Source organism: Eretmochelys imbricata, chromosome 17 (assembly GCF_965152235.1).
Source record: "Eretmochelys imbricata isolate rEreImb1 chromosome 17, rEreImb1.hap1, whole genome shotgun sequence".
Classification (NCBI taxonomy): domain Eukaryota; kingdom Metazoa; phylum Chordata; order Testudines; family Cheloniidae; genus Eretmochelys; species Eretmochelys imbricata.
In genome coordinates this window covers 15,613,381-15,639,648 of record NC_135588.1, presented here as the reverse complement: position 1 = coordinate 15,639,648, position 26,268 = coordinate 15,613,381, and positions in this window count along the sequence as shown.

The window sequence follows — 26,268 nt, the reverse complement described above, 5'->3', positions numbered from 1 at the left end:
ATGGATTTCATTAGCATACTATTTACGCTCTCTTCTAGATCATTAGTAAACTCTGGCATTCATCAGAAAATAGCCCCAAAATTTAAAATCCTAGGGATTTTATTATTTCTGTATCAGGAATATACTCTTTCATGTTTTAAAATCTTTGGAATCAGGAGCTTGTTATCCTCTCCTTCTGGGTCCCACTTCACACCAGCTTTTTAGCAAAATAAGACTGGAGTTGGGTCCCCTTTTTGGAATCAATTGATGCAGCTTTTGGGGACTAGTTCTGCCAACGCTTTCTACTACACGTAGCACCTGACTTCAGTGGGCTACTCCAGGTGGTAAGCGCTACACACAGAGGTAAGTATCTTTACAACAACTCCAGGGGTTACTGCAATGTGAGCCTAATCGCTTTTTCTCTGGGCTAAGGGCCTGAGCCAGCACCATTTGATGTCACTGCCATTGGGGCCTTCCTACTAATTTCAGTGGCAGTAGGATGTGGCCCACTGGAGTAGATCCTTGGTTGGTGTAGTTTGTCATAGCTCCATTGTCTTCAGCTACGACAGTTTACACCAGCTGAGGATCTGTCCTCTCCTGCAAATAGAAAGAGCAAGAAACTAGCTTCTGGAATTGAACCTGGGTCTGTTGTGCAAAGTATTAACCCCAGGTACATACTGCTTTCTATTTTGGGGTGGGAGGGGGATCCTCCCTTTGATGCTATTTCTCTGGTGTCTCTTCCAATATTTTTCACTTCAAGTTGATTTTCTAAATTATATTTTTTCCTTTTTAAATTATTTGATTTTTTTTTATGTATTTGGCTGGGGGGAGGACAGGGGTATCCAGAGCAGATTAATGGCTTGAAAGTAGGGCTGTCGATTAATCGCAGTTTACGCACAGAAAACATCTAAAATGTTTAAAGAAATGGCATTCTATTATTATTGAACAGTGTGATTAATCACGATTAATTTTTTTAAATGTTTGCCAGCTGTACTTGAAAGATCTTCTTTATCATACCTTGCATATTGAAATTTGTAAAAATGAGTCTCTGGAGTCTGAATCAAGGGCCTTTTGATTAAGAAATAAATTGCAGATATGATTTACTAAATTTGTGTTTGGGGAAAGGAAGGATTTTGATGTGATTGGCACACTACGCATTTCCTTGGCAACATATTAAAAGTAATGGGAATAGCATGAGCCACACATGCAAACACATTTGGAGGGCCTGAGGAAATATTTCATTTTATAAACTGAGCCATGCAGCTGAAATACCCTTTCCTTAACTTCTTCCATTAGGTCCAGAACATATATTTGGGTCCTTAAACTCAAGTTTCTATTGGCCAATAGTAAAATCCAGTGGCTTTGATGATCCATTCTAGAGGAATATGAGGATAACTCTATTCCAGTACTGTAGTCACTGTTGCAATTTAAATATTATTGTCAGAATATCTTAGCCCAAACATTTTTCATTTCTTTTGAAAATTATTTGTATTTTTTTTATTTTTATTTATTTTTTACTATTTTCTGACCAGCTCTCATTTTATGTACTCTTGTTTTCTCGCTCTCTCAATTTCACACACACAGGTTGTAAGCTCTTTGGGCCAGGGGGCTCTCTTTTGGTTCTGTGTTTGTACAGCACCTAGCACAAAGGGGTCCTGGTCTGTGACCATGACTGGGGTTCCTAGTAATTGGTCAAGCCTTGTGCTGGAAGGCAGAAGAAGAGCAAGGAAATGCTCTTAGAGTGCTGTGCTACTTAAAGCGTGAATTAAGCTTAAGTGGCTCTAATACTTGTGGGTCTGTGCTATACCACCACAGTTATGCTCTGCTGAGGCAGCTGATTTAGGGTCCTGTGACCTTCTCTCAGCCACGCTCTCTGCTTCCCCAAACGGAGGCAGATAGGAACCCAGCAGGTGCAGCTGTGGGAACGGTGCAGTGCCATCTTTGCAGCATCGTCTGCTCCTTTTCTGATCCTGCAGAAACTTCTCTGCTGCTGCTCCGTAAGGAACTGGCTCTGCAGGATTTTGGGGGATGGAGCCAGCAGACACAGCTGATCTCCACAGCATCAACTTGGCCTGCCAGAAGGTGGGGACATCTTACTAGGAGTCAATGTTGTCTCATTCCTGTGAATTCCTCTCCGTGGCTGCTGCTGAACAGCTGCAGGATTCTCAACCAATGGGAGCTCTGCTCCAAAAGCAGCCATGCTGATGAGTGGTAGGGAAGGGTATTGCAACAGTGCTGTGGGGAAAAGCCTCTTTCTTTGCCTCCGCATACCTGGAGGCTCCCTTACCTGAAATGGCCAAGTTCCATAGGATTTGAGGCTGTACCTTCTGTCATTTGACAAGAACAGAGAAGCACAGGAAGGATTGCTTTCTTCCATCACTCAAAAAAAATATTGGTAAAAATAAAGAAAAGAGCGTTCTCCCTAAAGCTTGTGTTTGAAAGCCATGCAAGGAATTAAAGCTATGGGAGATGCAAACATAAATCCACCGCACTGCTTTGAACATCTCAACCTTGCTGTGCCTGTCTCTATCTTCACTGTCAACCTTTGGTTGGACGCGTCCCCTACCCCTTCAGCGTGGCTTTGTGCTACAAAATGAAAGAAACAATATCTGTCTGTCTGAGGTACTTATCTGCCCCCTATTATGGTTATATCTGAGCACCTCACAGTATTTAATGTACTTATCCTCACATACGAGGTAGGTTTTATTCCCATTTTTTACAGACGGGGGACCTGAGGGACAGAGAGCCTAAATGACTTGCCCAAGGTCACAGAGAAAATCAGTGGCAGAACAATGAACTGAGCCCAGTTTTCTGGAGCTCCAGGCTAGCACGCAAACCATGGTACCATTTTTCCTCTCTGTAAACACATCTTCATACTCTCCCCATGCTCTCTGTGTCCCCAGAACTCTTCCACACTGAGGAGCTGATGGCCTGAAACCCTGTTGAATTTTCTGACCCTTGTGTCTTTCTTCTGGGAGGGAGAGAAGGGTATAGGTGTGCTATTATTTTAGGTCATATGAAGTATTGGCAGCCAATTGGAATGTGTGTTATAAGGGTGTATGGTATGTGTGAGTGCGTGCACACAAAATGTGTGTAGGTGTCTACATACGCATGTATATAATTTTATTTATATATAAAAATATAACGTTTGTGGTTGAGTGTGTATATGTAGCTATATATGTAACAATATTTCATGTTTAAACCATAGCTTTAATGAGATCTATTTTTCACTCAACTCCACTGCATTTGATAGTGAGACACAGTAACTATGGGGAACAGCAACTCAAGAGGACTAATTAAGATTCAGTGCTTTCAACAGACTTACATAGAAATGGACAAATTAACTGACAAAGAGAGGGGGGAAAAACAAAACCGATACCCTCCTGAGGGAATGCACTGACCCAGAGATGCCTTGAGGTATTTCAGTAGTCTTTTGATTTGGAGAAAACTATGAAATACAAGTCTGATTCAGTCCCATTACCTCTAATGTGTCAAAAGTAATACCACAAAAATGTCATTAAATGCTAGGAGAAAAAACTAATCTGGGCTGTGAAAGCCCAGCTGGGAGAAAGTACATGTAGCAGAAACATTAGAAAGCATGAGTTTGGGAATTACTTTTGCAGACAATTGACTTATCTGTACCTTGAATATCATTATTTACTGTGTAAGTGCAGGGTCTACACATTTCAGCTTATGGAAAATAAAAAAACCACTCAGCCATATTCAGCCTCTTGATTTCTATTGAAACCACAAAACTTTTTTTGAGTGTACCATTTTAAAGGTGATATGATCACTAGCTTGCTCTGCAGACCCTGTGTACGAGTTTGGAAACGTTTCATTGTGTGGGTTAACTGACAGTTCTGAACCGTGATGGGAATCGTTGGTGTATAAATAAAGTAATAACAATGCTTCGCTGCCATATGATGTGAGATGCTGTAATGTACTGAACAGCATAATATGGATACTGCTGCCTTCTGAGCTGCTGGATTAAAGAAGTCTCTGGGTCATATCACTGGTTACAAATTTTCTGAGGAAATGGTTTTCATTGGAAAATACCAGTCCATCAAAACTGAAACTACTCACATGAAAGGGTCAGTTTTGACAAACCTCCCATTTCCAAATTTTTGAAAAAAAAACAACCCTGTTTTATCAGTTCAAAATGACTTTTTGTTTTGAAAATTTAACCAACGTGTAGCAAAAAGATGTCCAAAAAAAGGTCCACATTGAAACAAAAGGTTTCGGAATTATCAAAATAAAATTCTTTGACCCAATGCAATTTTTTTTTTCAGATTATCAATGAACATTTTTGAGATTTTTGACTTTTCGTCTCAATTCGGGACAGGGAAAATGTTGAGAGTCTCAAAAATTCGTATAGGGTGGGAAACCTGTTTCCTGCCCAGCTCTGGTCATAACCCTATTTGCCGTAGCACGCAGACTTTTAGACCAATAGCTGGATGTCGGCAGTGTCTGTATGTCCAAATGTTCCTGGTATATTAAAAATGAGCTCCCATGAGATACGTAGAGGTGGTTGGGATGAGGTCAGTGACACTCATTAAAAATCCCTGGGAACTGGGAGGAATGAATGGCTCAGCTGAGGTGATGAATCAGGTTGACCACATTGTAACCCACTCTGGAGTGGCATGGCCCTTTGTCTCCTTGTAGTAGCTGGTCCATTGAAAGAGGCTCATGACTTTGCTACTGGCCTTTATGCTGATACAGCTGGATTCCTGGGTTACCAGGTTGCATTGGGTTCTCCATCTCAATGCAGAGATGTTCATGTCACACTTGGCACACGTGTTAACTGTCTTAACAGATAGACCCAAGGGACCATATCCGCATAGAGAACAAAGATAGTTCCTTCAGCAGAGGTTTGAGTTACAATGGTGGGGAGGGTGTGATAAAGCTTTTGATACTGCTGTCTGTGTCTTACCTGTTCTATAGCTAGGTAGAAGGATTTCAATGGAATCTCTCTCTGATCTTTCCCCAGTGCTAAATTCACCTAAAAAAATTCAAGGGAAGGAAGGGTAGCCAGCTCACTTGGTTCATGGACCATTTTCTGTTCCTCCCTCCCCCCTGCCCAATGACTTTTAGGTCAATTTGGGATTAATTGGAGCTAATATTTTTACTTCACAGCAGCAGCAGATCAAGCCTAATGGACATACACACACAAATTTGGCTAGGTAATATGGATAGGCTTCTGTTGAAGAAGCTTCCTTTCTGTCCTGTTCTACATATTCAGTCCTTTGATATGCTTCAGAGCACAATTAACTAGCCCTGTGTTTAAACAAAGGGACACTTTAATACTGAATTCAACACATGCGTATTCTCTAGAGATTGACTCGCCTCTGAGCTAATATTTTTAAAAGTCTCTGTGTAAAATTAAAGAGAACACAGTTAGGCATTTGCAAACTTATTTCGGCCACCAATGAATTCTTCAGATAATGAAAGAAATTGCAAGAGGCAAACATAAAAGTTTCTTTTTTTTATGGCGCACACACATTATTCCTTTACTGCTAAGACAGACAAGGCCAACTCAATGTAACTTTTCAAAGCAACACGTGTGAATTTTACCACCCAGCCCCTATTAAAGTAAATAGGAATCACGTTGCTGGAACTTTGTAAGTGCTTTGAAAATGTACCCTTTTGTGGTTACATGCTAGCTGGTTTGTTGTTTGTTGTTTTTACATTGCTCCATTTGTTTTCCTGACATTAAAAAAAACAGTAAATTAACGGTGTGGCCCATCGCCCCTCTCTGGTGTTACACAGCACAAGAAAATACACCTCCAAAGAAAATAAAACATTACAAATGTTTATCAACTTGAGCCAGGACTTACGTTACTGTCCGTTTTGAATAAGTTTAGTATGTGGCATGCTATTTGCATTGTGAGTTTTCTCAAAATCTTTAATTAACAAATATTGTGTAACAAACACTGCTGAACTGTGGATCCAGATCTGAACTTGGAAGCTTAGGCCCATCTTTACTATTAATAATTTGTGCATGTTGCAAATTTTATTCCTTTTTTGAACCGAAAGGGAATATTTGGGTTAATTTTTGGAGGGGTGAAGAAAGGAAGTATAATCACAGGAACTTAGAAATAAGGCAAGTAATATGAAACAAATGTCTCTGTTATATACATGTGTACATACACGCAGAGTCTAATGCCTGAAATGTAGCCTATTCAACATTTTGGTTGCATTCTTATTACGGTAATGAATCAATCATACGTTTTACCAAGGAAGTGGTAAATCCATCCTCACTTGCATATTGGATGTCTTCGCAAAATATATGCGGTATAGTTTGACGTAGATGTAGGATAAAATGATCAAAAGTGCCAATGGAACTTAGACTTCTAAGTGATTTAGCTAGTTTTGCAAAATGCACCTATAATCTTTACATCCTGTCCTAAACTGTTAGGCGGTGTATCTGTGTACCAGGAAATGTCCACATTCCACCCCTTGATTTCAGAAATGGTCAAAATTCCCTTTCGATAGATCTGTTATCTCTGCCTATACAGAATAAAAATAGTTTGTACAACCAGAAGAGTTTATAAATCATTTTTGGAGCATTCTGGATGAAAACTAATTGGTAGAATTTTCAGCAGCATCGCAATGATTTGATAGTTTTCAGAGTAACAGCCGTGTTAGTCTGTATTCGCAAAAAGAAAAGGAGTACTTGTGGCACCTTAGAGACTAACCAATTTATTTGAGCATGAGCTTTCGTGAGCTACAGCTCACTTCATCGGCAAGTGAGCTGTAGCTCACGAAAGCTCATGCTCAAATAAATTGGTTAGTCTCTAAGGTGCCACAAGTACTCCTTTTCTTTCAATGATTTGAGATGCACAAGTCCCACTGAAAAAATGATTATGGTAATCATGTTAAAGAAATAATTGTTTTGTGCTCCTTTACCATCCTTAATAGGTCACTTCCATTTGGGATGTTTATCACATATGATAAAAACCCTGCAGCTTCACACATTAAGGCTTTAGCAGTGACTCTTGGCCCACCCTGTAGTGCTTTATTATTGCAAGAGTATAAGAACGGGGTGGTTTTAAACACCATATGTAAAATACCTAAGCCCCAGGGGGCAAGTTGCACTCTTACCTCTGGATTTCCACCAGTGTTTTGTATTTAGCTGATTAATGAATTTGAATTACTAAAGCAGTTATTTGTTTCATGAAGATTACAAAATCCATAGGTAAAAATCCACCTGGAATTTTTTTTTTTTTAACCCAAAGGAAGTAAAGGGATAGATGATTATACCTAGGTAAAAACTACAAATAGTGTTTGCAGGCACTCATCCTATTGTATGTAGCGCTAAGGTTTGGCATATGTCTTCCTTAGGTTATAATGAATACTCTTCTAATTTAGGTTTGCACAAATTTGCGGGGAATGGTAGTTCCTGAAGTGAATGACCTTACTTGCCTGAGAACAACATTACTTGTGTATAAATAAAGGTATTTCATATATAATGTCTCACTCATTCAGCCGGAGCCCATTCAAAACCGCGTAACTTACTGGTGACCAATAACCTACTACCAGTAATGACCAATGTATAAAGTATTTATTTATTTGCTTTGATTTGTGTATAAAACAAGCACCTATCCTTGGCTCTCGTCATCCAGATAATTATTTCAAATAGCAGTCCCTATCCAGCAATATTGCAAAACCCAACCTCTCCCACACAGAAGTAGCCAGCCAATAATTCAAACAAAAATACCTGCAAGGCCCCAGGAAATTAGATAGGTTTTGCCTTAGGCCCTGAAATTCAAGAGATTCAGGCTACTTTGAATCAACAGGATAAACCACTTGCAAAGTCAAGGAGCTGTTACACAGAATGTCCTAGGGGAGCTCCCTCCCCATCTAGCTCACGTGCTTCCACGGATCGCACCTGAGTAAATAACACATGAAGATGGAGGCTCCAAGCTCTGTCTCTGTGTGGAGAAGGTGTGGCCTGCATGGAGTGTATTTCAGTGATAAAAGCACAGATGGGTTCATCTGGGAGGAAAGCCTTCTGGTTGAATGCATCTGGGAAAGGGCCGTGTTGCTCACCACTGTATCATCAACTAAAACCAATCGGGAATCTAGTACCATGCCTACACTGAGAAGTTGGGTAGCAAAACGACCATGAGTGTGAGAGTGATGGGTCGTCCTTCAGGATAGGTTGTATATCCTTGATGATGCGTTGGAGAGGTTTTAGTTGGGGGCTGAAGGTGATGGCTAGTGGCGTTCTGTTATTTTCTTTGTTGGGCCTGTCCTGTAGTAAGTGACTTCTGGGTACTCTTCTGGCTCTGTCAATCTGTTTCTTCACTTCAGGAGGTGGGTATTGTAGTTGTAAGAATGCTTGATAGAGATCTTGTAGGTGTTTGTCTCTGTCTCAGTGGTTGGAGCAAATGCGGTTGTATCGTAGAGCTTGGCTGTAGACAATGGATCGTGTGGTGTGGTCTGGATGAAAGCTGGAGGCATGTAGGTAGGAATAGCGGTCAGTAGGTTTCCGGTATAGGGTGGTGTTTATGTGACCATCGCTTATTAGCACCGTAGCGTCCAGGAAGTGGATCTCTTGTGTGGACTGGTCCAGGCTGAGGTTGATGGTGGGATGGAAATTGTTGAAATCGTGGTGGAATTCCTCAAGGGCTTCTTTTCCATGGGTGCAGATGATGAAGATGTCATCAATGTAGTGCAAGTAGAGTAGGGGCATTATGGGACGAGAGCTGAAGAAGTGTTGTTCTACGTCAGCCATAAAAATGTTGGCATACTGTGGGGCCATGCAGGTACCCATAGCAGTGCCTCTGGTTTGAAGGTATACATTGTCCCCAAATGTGAAATAGTTATGGGTGAGGAAAAAGTCACAAAGTTCAGCCACCAGGTTTGCCGTGACATTATCGGGGATACTGTTCCTGACGGCTTGTAGTCCATCTTCGTGTGGAATGTTGGTGTAGAGGGCTTCTACATCCATAGTGGCCAGGAGGGTGTTTTCAGGAAGATCACCGATGGATTGTAAAAAGAAAAGGAGTTCTAGTGGCACCTTAGAGACTAACCACAAGTCCTCCTTTTCTTTTTGCGAATACAGACTAACATGACTGCTACTCTGAAACAATGGATTGTAGTTTCTTCAGGAAGTCTTCAGTGGTGTCTCGAAGATAGCTGGGAGTGCTGGTAGCGTAGGGCCTGAGGAGGGAGTCTACATAGCCAGACAATCCTGCTGTCAGGGTGCCAATACCTGAGATGATGGGGCGTCCAGGATTTCCAGGTTTATGGATCTTGGGTAGCAGATAGAAAACCCCAGGTCTGTCAAAGTGACCAATATAATCGCTGCCATATCTTCCAGTTGCTTTCCCCATTTTGGCCTGTTTTGTCTGGAGTGAGCCAGATAATCTTCAGCCATGTCCCAGTCTTAACCAGGCTTGGGAAAAGGCACCCTGTGGCATTGTGTGGGTCAGATTAGGATAGAAACCTACAGTTGGATGTCAATAAAAAAGATAATGACACACACCTGGAAACATCATCAAAAGAAGCAGTCCTTAAGCTAAAATATTCGCAGTTGCACAAAGTCTAGTCTCAGATAATGCATGAAAAGGAAAATAAAAGTATATTTTACGGGTAAATTATTTGGAACTAATTCAGACAGCAATATAAATGACATCATGTTGTTGTTAGGATCATAGCACACTGGAATGAAAGTCAGGTGACCTTGGTTCTATTCCCATCTCTGACAATGACATGTTAGATGACCATGGGCAAGTCACTTCATGTTGCTGTACCTCAGTTTCCTCACCCTCTGTTTATTTCTCTTGTCCATGTAAATTGTAAGCTCTTCAGGACAGGGTCTGTCTCTCTAAATATGAGTATGGACAATGCCTGTAACAATGGGACCCAATCATGGTTGTGGCCTCTAGCCAAGACTGTTTTATTACTGCTATTTCTACCACCACTAATGCTAAATGGAGTTATGTCATCAACGCCAGATGTAGTTTATTATGAATACTATAACCTATAGCCTTGCTGAAAGATTAATGCATGGGCTCTTAACCCTAAGGTAACCTATTATAAATACGTTAAAGTTATAATCTGGAGCACTGCCATGCATTTGCAACTCTCAGAAGTCTGTGCTCAGCACCTTTATGGATGAGACCTATAACATTGGTCTGCATTTTCAACAGCCATTTAATTCCGTTCTTTAGATTTGAGTAACTCCATCCATTTCAACTGACCTAATCCATTTTATGAAGCTTGTGAGAAAAGTAAATGAAAATCCCTCCTGTCTAATGTGTGTGTTCTTATGCCCTTTCCTTGTTCAATGTATAATTTGACAAGCCGCATGTATAAAAGGACTTATTTATTGCCAAAAGGTTGCCAATCACAGCCTCAAAAAATTATGACTGGCAAGTGTTTGTGCTGAAGTGATTGCTTTAATATGGCTGTTTCTATTGTTCTTCTCCCCTGCCCCCTCCCCCCAGTATCCTATGGCAGAGCAGATTTTGGCAGCGATGGAAACATTGTCATGAAATAAGCAACAATCTTGAAGATTTTTCAAAAGAAGGTAACGTGAAAAAGAGAGAGCTGGCAGGGAGCATCCTCATGCAGGGGAGCTGGTCTGAAGACGCATTTGTTTGCTGATAGCTTGTATCTCCGAGTTGCTGATTAGGTTACAGAGACAGCAGCAGAAAGCTTTTGGGGGTTTGATGAGCATAGTAAGAGGGTGGTTGTTCCTATTTGTCACCCCTCAGGGAAGGAAAAATTCAGAGGAACAGCTCCGTAAGCATCATTGAGCAGATGCATGCTGCTAGAACAATGGCTGGCACAGAGTTTTGCCGCAGGAAACCTTCTTTGGTGTTTCAGCTTCCCACTTGCAGTTGCTATTGCTGGAGGGGGAGAGATGAGAGAAATGGGCTATAACAGCAGAATATCTGATTTTAAAATATCGAGGGGTATTACTAGTATTAAACATACTTAGCATTTTGGCTTGGAGGTAATAAAGTGACATGCAAGAGAGAAAAGCAAAATGAATAAAAATACTGTGGTTGCCTGTTTCTCTTTCATATATATAAAGTGTGTGTGTATGTGTGTACACACGCACAATTAAAATAAGACAGCAAGGATTCTTAAATAATTAGTCGCAGCCCTTGAGTAACTAAAATGATTATCTCTGAAATATCACTTATTAGGATTCAACATTCAGGGCCAGACTAAAGGAAAGGATCCAGCAGCCTAAAGGAAAATCTTTTATGTAGCCAATGTAACACTAAGGAATTGGCCAGGAGAAGGGAGAAGTCCTTTTGTAACAGGCCTTGGGACTTCTTTGGGAAAACCACTTGAAAATACTGTACAAACCCTTTGATGCAACACAGTTCATTCCACCTATGTGCGGTTTGCATTTCACTGCTTGTTCTGTGGGCTGATCCACAGCTCATTGAAATAAATGGAAAGACTCCTTTGGTGGGATTTGCATCAGGCTGCTGGTGGGGACATGGGGGAGGAGGCCTGGGAGGAAAGCACCAGGCTGCATGTACTCCAGAAGGTAGACAGGTCCTGTGGCCCAAGGATGGACAAAGGTCTTGCTGCTTAGTGGTCCAGTACAGGTCTGTAATGAGTCAGTGTTTGTTCATCACTTTGTGCTAAGCATTAGTTAGTAATAACAGTGACCATGGTTTGATTGATGCATCTGTTTTTAAATACATGGGAACCCTTAACTCATGGATACTCCTGAGACCACAGAACTGAAATTCTAGATTCTATAAAGTCACAACTGAAGGGGTAGTATGATGATGATAACTAACCAACGAACACTGAAGTTGTTCCAATACAATATAACTTTTGTAATCAAACAGTGGAGCCAGCTTTCTGAAATTGCTTGACCCATCCAATTTAACAGATTATTTGCATCTCCTTTCTGGCTAACATTAGCTCTGGATATTATGTCTTTCTTTTAACTCAAAGGTGCGCTTCCTGGGCCTTAGCCTGAAATTGTACGGGACTCTCTAAGGTCCCAGTTCGGTAAACAATTACTCATATGCCGAAGTTCATGCGCATGAGTTGTGAGTATTTCCATTGGCTGCAGTGGGCTGCTCGTGCATAAAGTTACATTTGTGTATCACTATTGTTGCTGTAGTTTCCTTTTTCCTACTGGTGGCAAGCTGTTAAAGGTCCATTGCTGCTCCTCCTTACCACAGTGGGAGTTTATTTACTAACATTTCCGGCCACAGGACTAACCCCAATCTGCTCAGTCATTTCTGTGTTAAGCGGTTGTGGTGCGTGAGCAAGCCTTAGTCAGAAATGGCCGTGTGCGTAGTAAGATTGTCACTGGGAAACAGGCAGTAAGAGTAATGTGGCCCCAAAGAATTAAAAGAGAATCAAGAACATGTGCATTCTTTGTCATGTGTTAGCCTCTGTCTTCTGTGTACCAGACAGTGTATCCTTCAATGACACAAAGATATTTGCTCATTGCAAAAAACAATTTTTTTTCCAGATTGGATTTGCTCTATCCCAATTTAATCCAAAATATATTCAGTGGGAGTACCTGCTACATGTTTGAACAGCATAGGACATCAATTCATCTTTCATAAGGTGGGTTGTTAAGCAAAGTATTAACTAAAATGCATGTTGGGAACTTAATGTTCTTCTTGTGGAACCTTTTATTCAAGTGGTACAGGACTGAGGTTGGAACATACTGAACCAACTGTAGGTCTGTAAAGACTGGAATACTTCCTGCAAAACCTAAAATCCCCAAGACCAACTACTCTGTGTGTGGCCTTTTTAAGGGAAAAAATAGTCATTGCCAACCTGTGGAAAGCGTGGCCAAGGGATGTTGTGAAAGCCAAAATTATAACTGAGTTCATAAAAGAACTAGATAAGTTCATGGAGGATAGGTCCATCAATGGCTATTAGCCAAGATGGTCAGGGACACAACCCCACGCTCTGAGTGTCCCTGAACTTCTGCCTGTCAGAAGCTGGGACTGGCCAATGGAGGATAGATCACTCAATAATTGCCCTGTTCTGTTCATTCCCTCTGAAGCATCTGGTACTGGTCACTTGGAAAACAGGATACTAGGCTAGATGGACCATTGGTCTGACCCAGTATGGCTGTTCTTAGGGTAATATGAATTTCAGTTACACGTGGCCTGTAAAATGCAATCTGGATAGATAAATAGCATGTAAGCAATAATGTCCAAGGACAATTTAATATATTATGCACCCTGTGTCCCCCCTGAAGAAATCCAGGTGAGTCTAGGGATTAGAGACTGAGTTTGCTTTTCTATTTTGATTTCAATTTGAAATCTTCACTTGCAGAGTTCTTAGGGCTTCAACCAAAACCCACCGAAGCCGACGGAAAGAGTCCCTTTGATTTCAGTGCTCTTTGGAGCGTGGCCTTAGTGGCTTGTCAATTTTGTTTTTGCTAAATCTGCACGGAAGCCATGCTGAAGACATATGCATGTATGCTAATGCACACCACTACAGGCACTATCCTATCAATGGGCTTTAGGGAACTGTAAATACTAAGCAGGCTACATTTAGTCACTTTACTATGTTATGACAAAGTTCTTTTTTAAAATGTGATGGTTATCTTATGTCTTGGTCCTGACATGACGTGTGTTTTAAGAGTTTTGATGGAATTTATGTGATGACTGTTTTCCAGTAACCTAACCAAAAGCCACATCAGGATAGAATAGCATTGCTATGGTAACTTTGAATTCCAATTATCTCTCCTTTATTAACAATCACTTTTAAACAGAGTGGCAGTAATTGCAAAAGCACAGAAAAGGTTAGACTGGTATTTTTATAACAGTAATCAAAATTTGATGTGAACTTTCATGTGATGTTCAGTACATATCCACTTAAAGGATTCCATCTGAGCAAAAATCAAATAGAACAAGATATTTAGATTGAAAAGGACTCAAACTGATGTTTTGAATCCCTAGCATAATGACCCTGGAAAGAGTTTAGCTTACCTTAAAACTGGATAGTTTTCTCTCTTGACTGGTATTTTGAGAACAGAAATTGACTTTTTAAATGATTGCTACAGTTTCTTAAATTGAACAATAGGTAACTGGCTTAAATGAAATTATTTTCTATATTCAGGAAGATAATTAAAAAAGCTGCACATGCTGCTTGTATCACCCATGTTCTGTTTTTAATTTCCTTGTTCTTTATCATGATGGCCAATATCATTTGTATGTAATGTGAATCTCTTCTTTTCACTTCAGTTCATCAGCTCTAGCTGCTTATTTTGCCCTAAATCCTCTGATCACAAACTGAGACTCCCACTGAGAGAAGAACTTACATAACTGGCTAAGTGCAAAAAGAGGATTTTCCTGCCCCGCCCCCCACCCAAAATTTATTTTCCCTTGATGGTGATTAATGGTCATGTCATATAATTTTGGGGTGAGCAAAAAATGTCTTTCTTTCTTTTATACTTGAATAGATGTGGTTAAAACCTAGAAAAATTCAATTACTTTTTTTTTGTTTTAATCAATGTTTTACCACAGGGGAGATGGGTGTTTTTTTGCATCAAAATTTTAGCAAACATTTTTGTAAAAAAAGAACAGCAATAAAAATTGGAAAATGTCAACCAGCTCAGCAAAGAAATGTATACCATTTACATTGATAATTAGAAATAAATACTCTCTTAATCATAACCATTTTGCCTGCACCAACTTAGTCCCTTCTCCAACTATGATGCTGTTTTAAGATCTCCCAGAATCCACTGCTGCTGGAGACAGTGGGATAAGTTTTAGGAGCTGAAGTTTTATAACAATATTAGTGTGGGCACATGGTGAAACTGCAGTGGTTCAAGACACAGACAGTATGGTTGGAAGGACGGCTTTAGCTATTGGACTGGCCCAGCTTCTTTGACATGGGGTAGGGAGGAAACCACCCCTTCCTCCTGTGGATGTCACTCCTGACCATTTGAGACACTTGGACTGGACACTGTGGGTGGATTTGCCCCGTGATTTAGTATGGTTAAATTTACTCTCAGGAAACGATGCAACTGGGCCAAAGACCCTCATCTGGTGTGAATCAGTACAGCTGTATTGGCTTGAGGATTTGGCCCTCTCGTTTTATTGCACCTGTTGTTTAAAGAAACAAAACAAGAATGACAACAACCAAAAAGGGAAGAGAAATCCAGAAAATACTGTTTTATTGTGAAATGTATTTCAGGTTTCACAGGAGGCATCTTTACCAACCTCTCTCTCCACCCCACCCTATCCTCAAATGCATCCTGGCTTTAGCAGTTTGGTATCATTTTGTCATTGTTAGTGAGTTCTTTTTATTCCCCTTTCTGGGGTGTACTTCATGGGGAATCACCTTTTGCAAACAAGGATGCTATCATGCAAAGTAGGCACAATGCATTTGGCAGCCAGACCTATAGAGGCCTTTGGTTTGGTTCTGTCCCCTTATTTAGCTATGTAGTCTGCCTGTCTATATGAACACCATGACACCAAAATCTAAATGCTAATTATTACTTTTGTAAATAGTGCAACTGGATGGTAGATGACTACTTCAATACAGATGTGGCTTACTTTACAATTTAATGTGTCTTTGGCTGAAGCTTTAAGGTGGTTAGACTGAGTTTCTGAATATTAGCAGGAACTCCATCCTCAAGTGCTCAATTCGCTGTGGCCAAAGCATTCTTTACTGGGACCTAAGGGACCCAAAATCAGATTTGAATAACCTCACATTCGGATGGCTACTAGACCACAGGACCAATGTACAAGCACTGTGGGCCATATTCTTACCCTCCTGGGTTAATACTTTTGGCTTTGGTGGAATTACACTAGAGATAACTGTGGTCCTGTATATTTAATGGGACTCGTTAACTCTGGCTGAAAATCTGGGGTGACTGAATATGAAAGGAGCTAGAGTGAATGCAATGGATAAAAGTCACCCAATTAATTTTAGAAAAAACACATTTCTGTAATCCCAGCAGGGTTGTTATTTTTTAAGGTAAATTAAAAATAACATTTATTCACCAAACATTGATGTTGTAGCTGCTAGTTATGAGAGATCAGGTCTGAAGGAATCAATTAAATTCACTTTAGCTTTCCTGTGAAGTCAAATTTTAAACTACAGCTTAAAGCATGTTATGAAAGCTGGCAGTTTCAGACCTCACATTTCTGGAACTAAATTGGGTAAAAATATTAATCCACAAACACATCTGTCTGATTAACAAGTTCCAATGATATCAAGATTTCAAAATGAGCACATCACAGGCACCTGCTTTGTTGCCAGATTTCTGACACTGGCAGAGCTCTGAAGCTGTGAGCTAGAAAATCAGAGTGGTTGTTGGCATTCAAAAGAGCACATCAAGCTTGTGATGTGCCATTTTGCCTTGTGCACCCAGAATTCTCCAGTAAATCTCAAGTATTTCCTAGCAGCGCTTATGTCCTTGCTCCGTGAACTAAAACACACTTTTATGTATCGGTGCACATGGAGTTTTTAGAGTTTGTTCAGCACAGTTGGCTACAAAAATTGACAAATGCTTCCCCTGATTTTAGACTGGTCTTTTGCGGGTGGTGTGTTCCTTGTTGTTGTCTGCTGATTTCATTTAGTGTGTGTATGTGTGTGTGTGTGTGTGTGTGTATATATATATATATATACACACTGTAAGTGCACATGATACTTTGAACTGGATTATAAGCTTTTGGGGCAGAGACCTCAGGTGAGGTTTTCAAAAGCATATAAATGACTTAAGTGTCCAAGACCTATTGACATTCAAAGGGGTGTGTGTTCCTTAAGTCACTCACACGCTTTAGCAAATGCCACCCCTCTTCTGTCTTTTGTGGACAAATATGATGTATGAGACAGTGGTACAGTTCTGAGATGGCATTGGGTCAGCATAGGAAAGCGTAATTAGAGAAGTGGGCCTGGAAGAAGGAAGAGAAAGGTGTTTGGTGTATGGGAAAAGGGACTCTTTTTTTCCAAATGTCCAGGGTGACGTGAAACAAAGTGTGACACTAAGAGTGGAAAATGGTTAGGAAGGAGGAGTGAAGGATGAAATTAATAGAGATAGACATGGCTGTTGATTGACAATGAGTCTTAAGGGCGAGGATTAGGAGCTCAAACATCATGTGGTATGACACGAAAGGAAATCATTTGAAGCTTGACTCTCTCTACTAATGCCAATGCTGTAGTGTCCACTGTTTTAAAAGAAAACAAGCTACATACGGAAGCTTTGTGTCCCTGCTGGAACCAGAATACCAGATCTATTACTTAGATTGTCAGCTCTTTGGGCCAGGGACCATCTTTTTGTTCTATTTGTGCAGCACCTAGCATGATGGGGTCCTGATCCATGAACAGAGCTCCTAAGTGCTATGATAATACAAATAGGTTCATGCACAATCTGATATTTTTTTATTATGATTTATCTCCAGACTGAAGGAAAAACCAAATACTCTGCACTCTGTGAAAATATGGGCTCATGTCAGCGTTTTGAGCTACCAATGTTCGGGAACAAAGGGATGCATGGAGTGAAATTCTGACCTTAGTAAGTCCTTGGAAGTTTTTCCATTGACTTAAGCGGGGACCAGGATTCTATGCAAGGTTTTGTTTCTGTCAGTAAGTGAGGTTGACATCCAGACGTGGAGGTCTGGTTCGGTTTCATCCTTAATGTGAATAATTTCAGAGAGAATGTTTCAACTACTTCCTGCCCAGTAATGAAAACAAGTTGCCATGCTATAACACCATCTGATTTTATATCGAGGACACATACACAGTTCGAGCTATAGCACTCAGGGCTTGTACCGGGATGCATGATTTCTATGTAGAGGCTACAACCAAATTTAAAGCAAATAGATGTCCAAAATATGGAAACTGAGACCGTGTCCAGCCCATAGTAAGAAATATGCTGTTTTTACAGCATGTCACTGTACCTATTTACTAAGCACCTAGGGCAAAATTTTCTAACTTGATTGCCTAAAGTCAGGCACCCAAATCCATATTTAGGAACCTAAATAAATGGACTCATTTTCAAAGGTGCTGCATGTTCCATTTAAATTCAGTGGCAACATCAAGTGTCAATACCTCTGAAAATGTAAATGTTAGATGGGCACCCAAGGTTGCAAATGTTGGTGTTGGTCTTTGACCCACTACAGTAGAAGCAGATTCTATATTTACAAAATGAGAAATTTTATTTGTCAGAATATTAGATTTATATGGTTTACATTGAGAGAGTTAATAACTGGTAAGGTGGGACATATTAAAATTGGACAAAAGAACCCAGGAGTTCAACTAAGCTGGGAAAAGTTGCCCAATCTTGCTAAATCAACACGTGGAACTCATTGCCAGGGGATGTTGAGGAGGCTAAAAGTATAACTGGGCTTAAAAAAGAATTAGATACGTTCATGGAGGATATAGGTCCATCAATGGCTATTAGTCAAGATGGTCAAGGATGCAACCGCATGCTCTGGGTATGTTGAACCTCTGGGACAGAAGCTGGGACTGGACAAGAGGGTATCAATCAATCGATAATTGCCCTGTTCTGTTCAGCCCATCTGAAGTATCTGCATGAGTCACAGTTAGAAGACAGGCTATTGGGCTAGATGGACCATTGGTCTGACCCAGTATGGCCATTCTTATGTTCTTATATACAGTCATGAATTTTGAGTGCAAGGGATTGAATAGCAGAAACAGATCGAAACTCCCGTTAATACTTCAAATGCACTTTTCACAGACGAGTTCAGTATTGAATCGATCCTAATGATGTAGGGCTTGGAGGAATGATTTATAAACTCATGGGGAAAACAGAGGGGAATTTTCCTCTTCAAAGGATATACAAAGACTGTTCATCTTCATTGCTCTGATTTTTCTGGTCAAAAGGTGTCAGATTAAAAAAAAACATGTAAATACCAAGTTTTCAACATGTAAAGGGAACACCTGACTAGCTCCATATTGTTAATTCTCTTGGTAGGAAAGTTAATTTAATGTATCCCAAATCATTAGTTACTTTTTGCTCCAAACCAGTTTGCTAAGTCATTGTCTTAAACTTTGAATGATATAAAAAGATTAGAGCTGGTTGAAAACTTTCCAGTGGACCCATTATTCACTGGAAAATGCCGATTCAAGAAAATAAAATGTTTCATGGGAATGTATTGATTATTTCAAAATTGAGAAATTATCAAAATGTTAAATTTTGATAAGGTCATAATGCTTTATTTTAAAGTTATCATTTCAGCATATGTAATACAGTATACATATATAAAATATATATATCATAATGACAAAGTTGGAAAAAAGCATTCTGATCTTATGGAAAGGAAACATTGCAATGCAGTTGCTTCAATATTTCTGAAATGAAATATTTCAGAATTTTTTTTGTTTCACAATTAATTAAAAATTTTCAACTTTTCGTTCTTATTCGGGATAATTTTTTTTAAATGTCAGAATATCCTGTGAAATGGAAATGCTGTTTCCCAGCTAGCTCTAAAAACGATGGTGTAATGTAAGGTGTCAAATTAGAGAGATTTCTATTTTGATGCCTAACGACTGTACAAGTTGCCTGTGCTGGCATTAGAGGGACATGCATGAAGCTTTCATCTGTGTACTGTGGACAATGTGGTGGCTGCTGTTTACAATACAGTAAGCTGCATACTGAAGATTTGTCTCCACTGGAATCAAAACTCCAGACCCAAAATCCAGATTCAAGTTTGCAACTCAAACCTCTCTCCCTAAAGTGGGCTAACACAAACATCCCAAACTTTGTGAAAGTTTGATTATGAACTAACAAAGTTGAGGAATATGTGAGTATGAGATTTTTGGTTCTGCCCGTCGCAGAGATATAAATTTCAGATCTAGACTTGGGAATCGGGTTTGGACCCATTCCTAACGTAAGGTACAAGGAGAATACAGTACATAATACAGTGGCATTAGTCTGGCACTCAAAACTCCTAGATTCAATTCCCTGCTCTTTCACAGACCTCCTGTATGATCTTGGGCAAGTCATTTAACCTCTCTGTGCCCTGATTCCCCATCCCTAAAATGGAAATAATAGAACCTCCCTATGCAGTGCTCTGAGGGCAAATAGATTACAATAATGGGAGCCATGTAGGTACTGAAGATTAGATAAGCAGGGCAAAATATTTTGTCTAGGTTCTCCCCAGCAAACATAGTAAGACTTAACTCTAGGGTGGATACATAACCCTAAACAGCTCACTCTTTGGCACTCAGGGTTTGTGTAGCATCGCCATTCCCTACTTTAATGTTTAATAGACATTTTAAAATAGTTCAGGCTTAATCATTGACCTGCTTGAAAAGGGTTAGAATCTATAGAGGAATAACTTTTCATTTGTGCAAACTTATTAAGTAAGTCCAACACGCTGTCTCCAAGATCCTATGGCTTATCTTGTAATTTGTCTCGTGTGTTTCCTCTTAAAGCAGTGAAGACCTAGCTAATTATTTATTTACTGAGCAGTGATGATGTACTGTACGGCATGTAGAACAGGAGGGAATGGGTTCTTGTCCTAAAGAGTTGAAAATCTCTGAGAGATGACGATGAAATAAAAAAACATGTTAATTTCAAGCTTCATTAGAAACCTAAGGAGAGAGATTTATATCCATCTTCAGAGATCTAGTTCTGACCCTCTATTTTTTTATTTTAATATGGAACCAAAATGAAGAATGTTTTAGAGAAAGAAAGAAAGAAAGAAAGAAAGAAAGGGAAAATGAATGTTTGTTCTATAGAAGTTGACACAACATAAAAACATATGAAGCACTCCTTATTGCTATAGCTCCAATAGGGTGCAGGTGTTTTACAGACTAGTCAGAGGACAATGTTCACTGCCCTGGAGAACTTACAGCCTAAGGGGAAGATTCTGCCAGTCTTATTCCTGCTGTTTGACTAATGTGGAAGTGTTAGCAGAGTAAGCTGGCCCTAAACAGATCATGAAAACGTGGGGCATGTGGGGCAGGGATACAGCAAGACTAAGTGGTGCAGGGCAGCCTGCTTGATGGTGTCTCTTCCTACTGTTACATCAGCAGTTGAAGGAATCAGTACTGAATGATGGATAAATATGCCTCTGAGAGCTTGCCCGATCCTAAACACACATCTACATCAGAGGCGTTACCGGCTATTGAACCAATACTCAGACACTATCAAGAGGCATTTATTTCCTTTGAGCTGAAATTTCTTACACTTGGTCTTAGCCCAGAAGTGGAATTGTTGTAGCAAGTTAAATTAAAATAACAATCCGTTTGGCTGCTCACAAGGGGTGATTTAGGAACAAAGCGTTGGCTCTACCATGGAATATCTGAGCTCTTATCTATCTGCGACAACCTTAGCAGTGTTGAAATACGCACCATTTTAACTCCTCAAAGAGCAATGATTTTAGGCTCCCAGTACTGCATATTTGAAAACTCTGTTTAAATAAACAACTTGTCTGGTAGCCTGGCTTCTACTGGGTTTTAAATGGCCAGTATGTGGGCAAAACAAAACCGTTTTCTAGATTACACCATGGGTAGGACTAGAAAAGGGCATTCGAGAAGATTGCTGACCTAGGGTAGGTGTATGCTGCCATTAGAGGTATGAATGCAGCATGCGGAAGCATACCTGAGCTAGCTTTGATCTAGCTAGCTCCAGTAACAATAGCAGTGAAGCATGGCTATGCAGGTTAGCCACTTGGATAAACGCCACGGGTTCTAGGTAGGACTGTACAGCCCACGGTGCCACGACTTTACTGCTCTTGTTACTCAAGCTAGCTGGATCAAAGTTGGCTTGGGTCTTTCTACACGTGCTGCAGTCACACCTCTCATTGCCGTGTAGACATACCCAGAGTTTCAGGTTCTCAACGCCCCTTCCCTGGGAAGTGCACCTTGACGTAGTGGGAAGGCTTGTGTGTTCCAGTGACCCCGAGAGCTATGCTGGTCAACGGAGAGACACCCAAGCCAGACAGGTGAAAGGATAGGGACAAAAAGCAGTCCCTTGGTTCTCTAGGTTGGGGCCTGAGTGATAGGTCAACAACCCATTGTCGTAAAAAAGTTAAGTAATGGAAATACAACCAGGAAGCCATTCTGGGAAAACAGCACGATAAGGAGGGGGGAGTCTTGTATTGTGTCTGACAAAGTGAGAAGTATCCAGATTTTCAGCTCTGGCCCCCTCAAGAGAATTGAACTGTTCCTAAATGAAGTGATGGATGGGACAATGCCCGCTGAAGCACAATCATTTCGGTGCATCCCTCTGCGACTCTCCATTTTTGCCCCATGTCCATCTCCGTGCCGTTCTGAACTGTTTCAGGTGCAGTGTCCCTGCTGGGGGCTGTCCCATAGTTCGGGACACAGGTCCCAGAAGCGGCAGATTCTGGGAGATTCTGAAAGGCCAGTGGTGCAGGGCAAGGCAACAGGAGGAAGGACCGTTTGTCTGAATCTTTTTAGTGCTGTTCAGATTGTCATTCTGCTGGCTGAAATTGTTCTGGTGAAAGTGGTGTTCACACCTGGTGAAAGCCAGCCTGGTCCAGTTTAAGCGGAAGTCTTTAAAGCCAGACCATCTAGTCTGATTGCAGGCTACAAGACCATAGTAGGCCCATAACCTCTGGCTGAGATACTGGAGTCCTCAGATCTTGATTTAAAGTCTATGAGCACAGGGCTCCAGTAACCTGTGGCGTGAGCTCTGCATATCTAAACAGTGTTTAAATATGTTTTTTAACACAGTACCGCCACATATGTGAGACGGGGCCTCCTAATATATTGACATTGCTCATAGGATCACTCGCATCTCTGTGTTGTTACACATGGAAAATTTGAGAGGGATTTGCTTATTTATCCAATTGCGCCTGTATTGTGGACACAAGTACCCAGGAGCCTTTGGAGAAACTGAGTGAGGAAAGAGAGGATTGGAAAGATAAATACAGAGGGGGAAGGGGAAATAATTATACCATAACGAAGACACATAATGCAGTGCATTTACTTAATGTTTCTCTAGAATATCTGTATTGTATACATAGGATCTAGAATTAATTATAAAACATGAGCTCTTCTAGTAAAGGGTGTTATCAAAGACCAAAGTGCATTACAAATGTGGGTAATACTATCTCCATTTTACATATGGAAAACTGAGGCAGGGAACGATACAAATGCTGACACTGTGTTCATGTCTCTTGAGATATTAACATTATCACCATTTGCTCTTGAGACGAGATAATTCAGTACAAAAATTGCATGACCACTCAAATCGTTATCTTAGCCAAGACTGAGAGAGCGACTATCAATACTCGAACACAAGCTGCCTGTGCTGAAGCCAGCTGCTCTGGGACTTTGAGGACTTGATGAAACAAGTCGTGTTATATGATTATTCAAAGGGGACTATAAATGAAAACAACAAGGACAAATTAAACTTGTCAGTGAAATTGCTCTTACCAGGAGCTGTGAAACTCCCTTGTTACATTACATGCATTGTCATGCTTGTTAGCCATCAGACACAGGAACTGGGGAGGGGTCTTAAAAAAAAAAAAAAAAAAGACAGGAAAATAAGGTGGTGAATGGGAGTGGGTGGAGGAAGAAGGGTAAAAAATGTATAAAAGGAACACACCAAAAGGTACAATGGTAGAATATTTTACACATTGGGCCTTTTTTTAAATTTAATTTTTACTCAAGTAATTCAGCAAAACCAACACGAATTTACAAAACATTTCAATGTTGCTGAATCTGCAATTGTCACTGGAAAAAAAAATTTGCTTGAAAAATGTCACCCAGCTTGAATCCTAATTCAACCTTTAATTTGTTAATCCCCTTCTAAATCAGGAAAAAAATAAATCATTTGTTAACCATTAGTGAGAGGCAGTGTGGCCCAGAGGGTAGCGAGATGGAGTGGTACTCGGCAGACAAGGGTTCTAGTCTCGGATCTGCCAGATGAACTTGAAAGTTACTTCTTGTCTCAGTTCCCAATGTGTAGAAGGGGGATGATGCTTATCTCAAAGTACTTTACAAAGGAGCTCTGTGGATGAAAAGTGCTATCTACAGACAAGGTATCCCCCCCCCCCACCACCACCCCAGCAGTTAAAAATTCGGTCTTTCCTGATACTGAGCTATAATGGCTAACTTGAATTGCAAGTGTTTAGTCCAGGAGAAAGTTTTTTCCTTTCTAAACTAAATTTAGTGTAAAATCAGTTGGGCAGCAACCATTTTTGTTTTTAGTTTTAGAGTTACAATAAACAGAAATGCCAAGAGGTCTTCAGTATTTTCCAGACAATGTGGATTGTTTTTTGGGGGGTGGGGGAATTTGGACGGGGGGGAGTAATTAAAAAGAATTCTGAGACGTTTAACCTGGAAACCTCTAAATACACCTGATCAAATATGTCAATGGGGGTAATTTTAAAAAATTTCTACATAGCTAGTGAGGATGCGCAGCAGCTAACCTGGTGTGATAGACCATAACGGCTCCAGATATTATAGTCTATCATGTTAATAATCCATGAAATAAAGCCTCCCAGCAAGCTCTTAACATGATGGTTTATGTCAAGGATGTGTGTTTAAAGGGTTCCCAAGCAGGCCTTGACATGACAGACCATAGCAGTCCTGAAGGTCTGTTGTTGTCAATGATCTGCCAATTATGTGAACATATCTGGAGGGAGGGAGCAGTGGGAGGCGAAAGGAGGCTGTAAACAGCAGTGTAATGCTCTGTCAGAGGTCAGAGCCGCTTGGTACAGATGGAAAGCTTGTGAGTGATACGTTGTTAAAATGACATACTGAGTGCCTTTAATCAGCGCAAGCTGGGAGTGCTCAGTGCCTTGCCAGAATTAAGCCCTAAAAGACCAAAGGTTAAAAACCTTTTGACCATGAAGAATAGTCTGTCTAAGCTTAAAAAATACAACACTAGCTTTTAATCTTATACATAATGCAAAATCTCTTGTGACAGAATGGTTGTGTTTGCTGTTTTCTTTTATAAGCTCCAAGCAGTCTCCGATCAGGCCTGTATCACAACAGTAATACGCAGGAGGCTATGTTTTCTCTTGCTATGACACCATCTACTATTGTTTTTGATCTGCAGCCTCTGAAGAGGGATGCTGCATCTTCCGTGGAAGGTGTTATGAGTGCAGATTAGTTAGACAAGTGCTGGAGTGAATGCATAAGTAGTACTTTTGCATAATGAGGTGTGTGAAATCCCACTGGAGGTTGTTAAAACAGATAGACAGCCTGTGGTAAACAACAAGGAAGGTAGGCTTTGAAAACAGATGGCTTTGAAAACCTGGCAAATGACTGTTTCATACTTAAAAAAAAAAAAGATATTCTACATGAACAAAACCGATTTTTAACCTTTGCATGCATATTTTTAAACCTCTGTTTTAATAATAAATTTCTGTGGGTAACCGTACATCAATTGTACATCCTGTCATAAACCTTTCTGGAGGATGGAAATGATGAGCTTTACAATCTGATGGATGAAGTTACATAGCTCTTTCTGTTTGGCAGGTATTGGACTGCCCTCGTATCTTTTGGCACTTGTTAGATACATGCTTTGCCTGGTGAGTTTAATACAGCAACCCAAGGGTTAATTTGTTCAGAGGATGTGAGCGAAATTGGATTACTACACAGTTGCTATATTCCTATTGGCTAGGAGGGCCATTAGTAAAACAACCAACTGTGACTAGGGTTGCAATCGATGACGCTGGGCACATACCAGTATAATTCACGTTGGGGCTGTCTGCAGAGTTGTATTGAGAGCTGCTGGGCAAGGGGTTATTGCTAGCTTCTCGCCTCAGCTAGGCTGATCTCTGAACTCCTTGGAAAGCTGCCAGCCCCTAGTCCATAGCTCGGGGGTATGAACAGGCCCAGAGGTTGCAACTGCCCTCCAATCTTTATGGTTCGGTGGGAAAGGGGGTCCCAATCCATTTTTCTGTTGTAACGTGGAGTCACGGTATGGAAAAGGTTGAGGACCACAGGCACTGTTTTCGCCATTGACTTCAGTGGTACCAGGATTTGGGCTTCTGTATTGGAAAAAAGTTAAGCATTTTCATTAAATAATTCCAAGTAAATGCGATACTAGACACAGAAACCTCCCGAATGTGGAGGTGCTAAGTAGACCTCGGCTCCCAAATGTTATTACTGAAAATATTAGCCAATCCAAATGCAAATTTTGAGACTTTGTAAAACAATCTTTGTTCAAGTACTTCACTGGCATAGCTTTAAATGAGCCAGGCAATAGAGCATCTCTGCTTCCGTTTAGTGGTGGTGGTGTTTTAATTTGCACAGTTGTGGCCACTCAAGATTAGGGGCCCATTGTGCTAGGCATGGTACAAATACATAATAAGAGACAGTCCCTCCCTTAACCGGCTTACACTATAAATAGACAAGTAGCATAAGGGGAGGAAT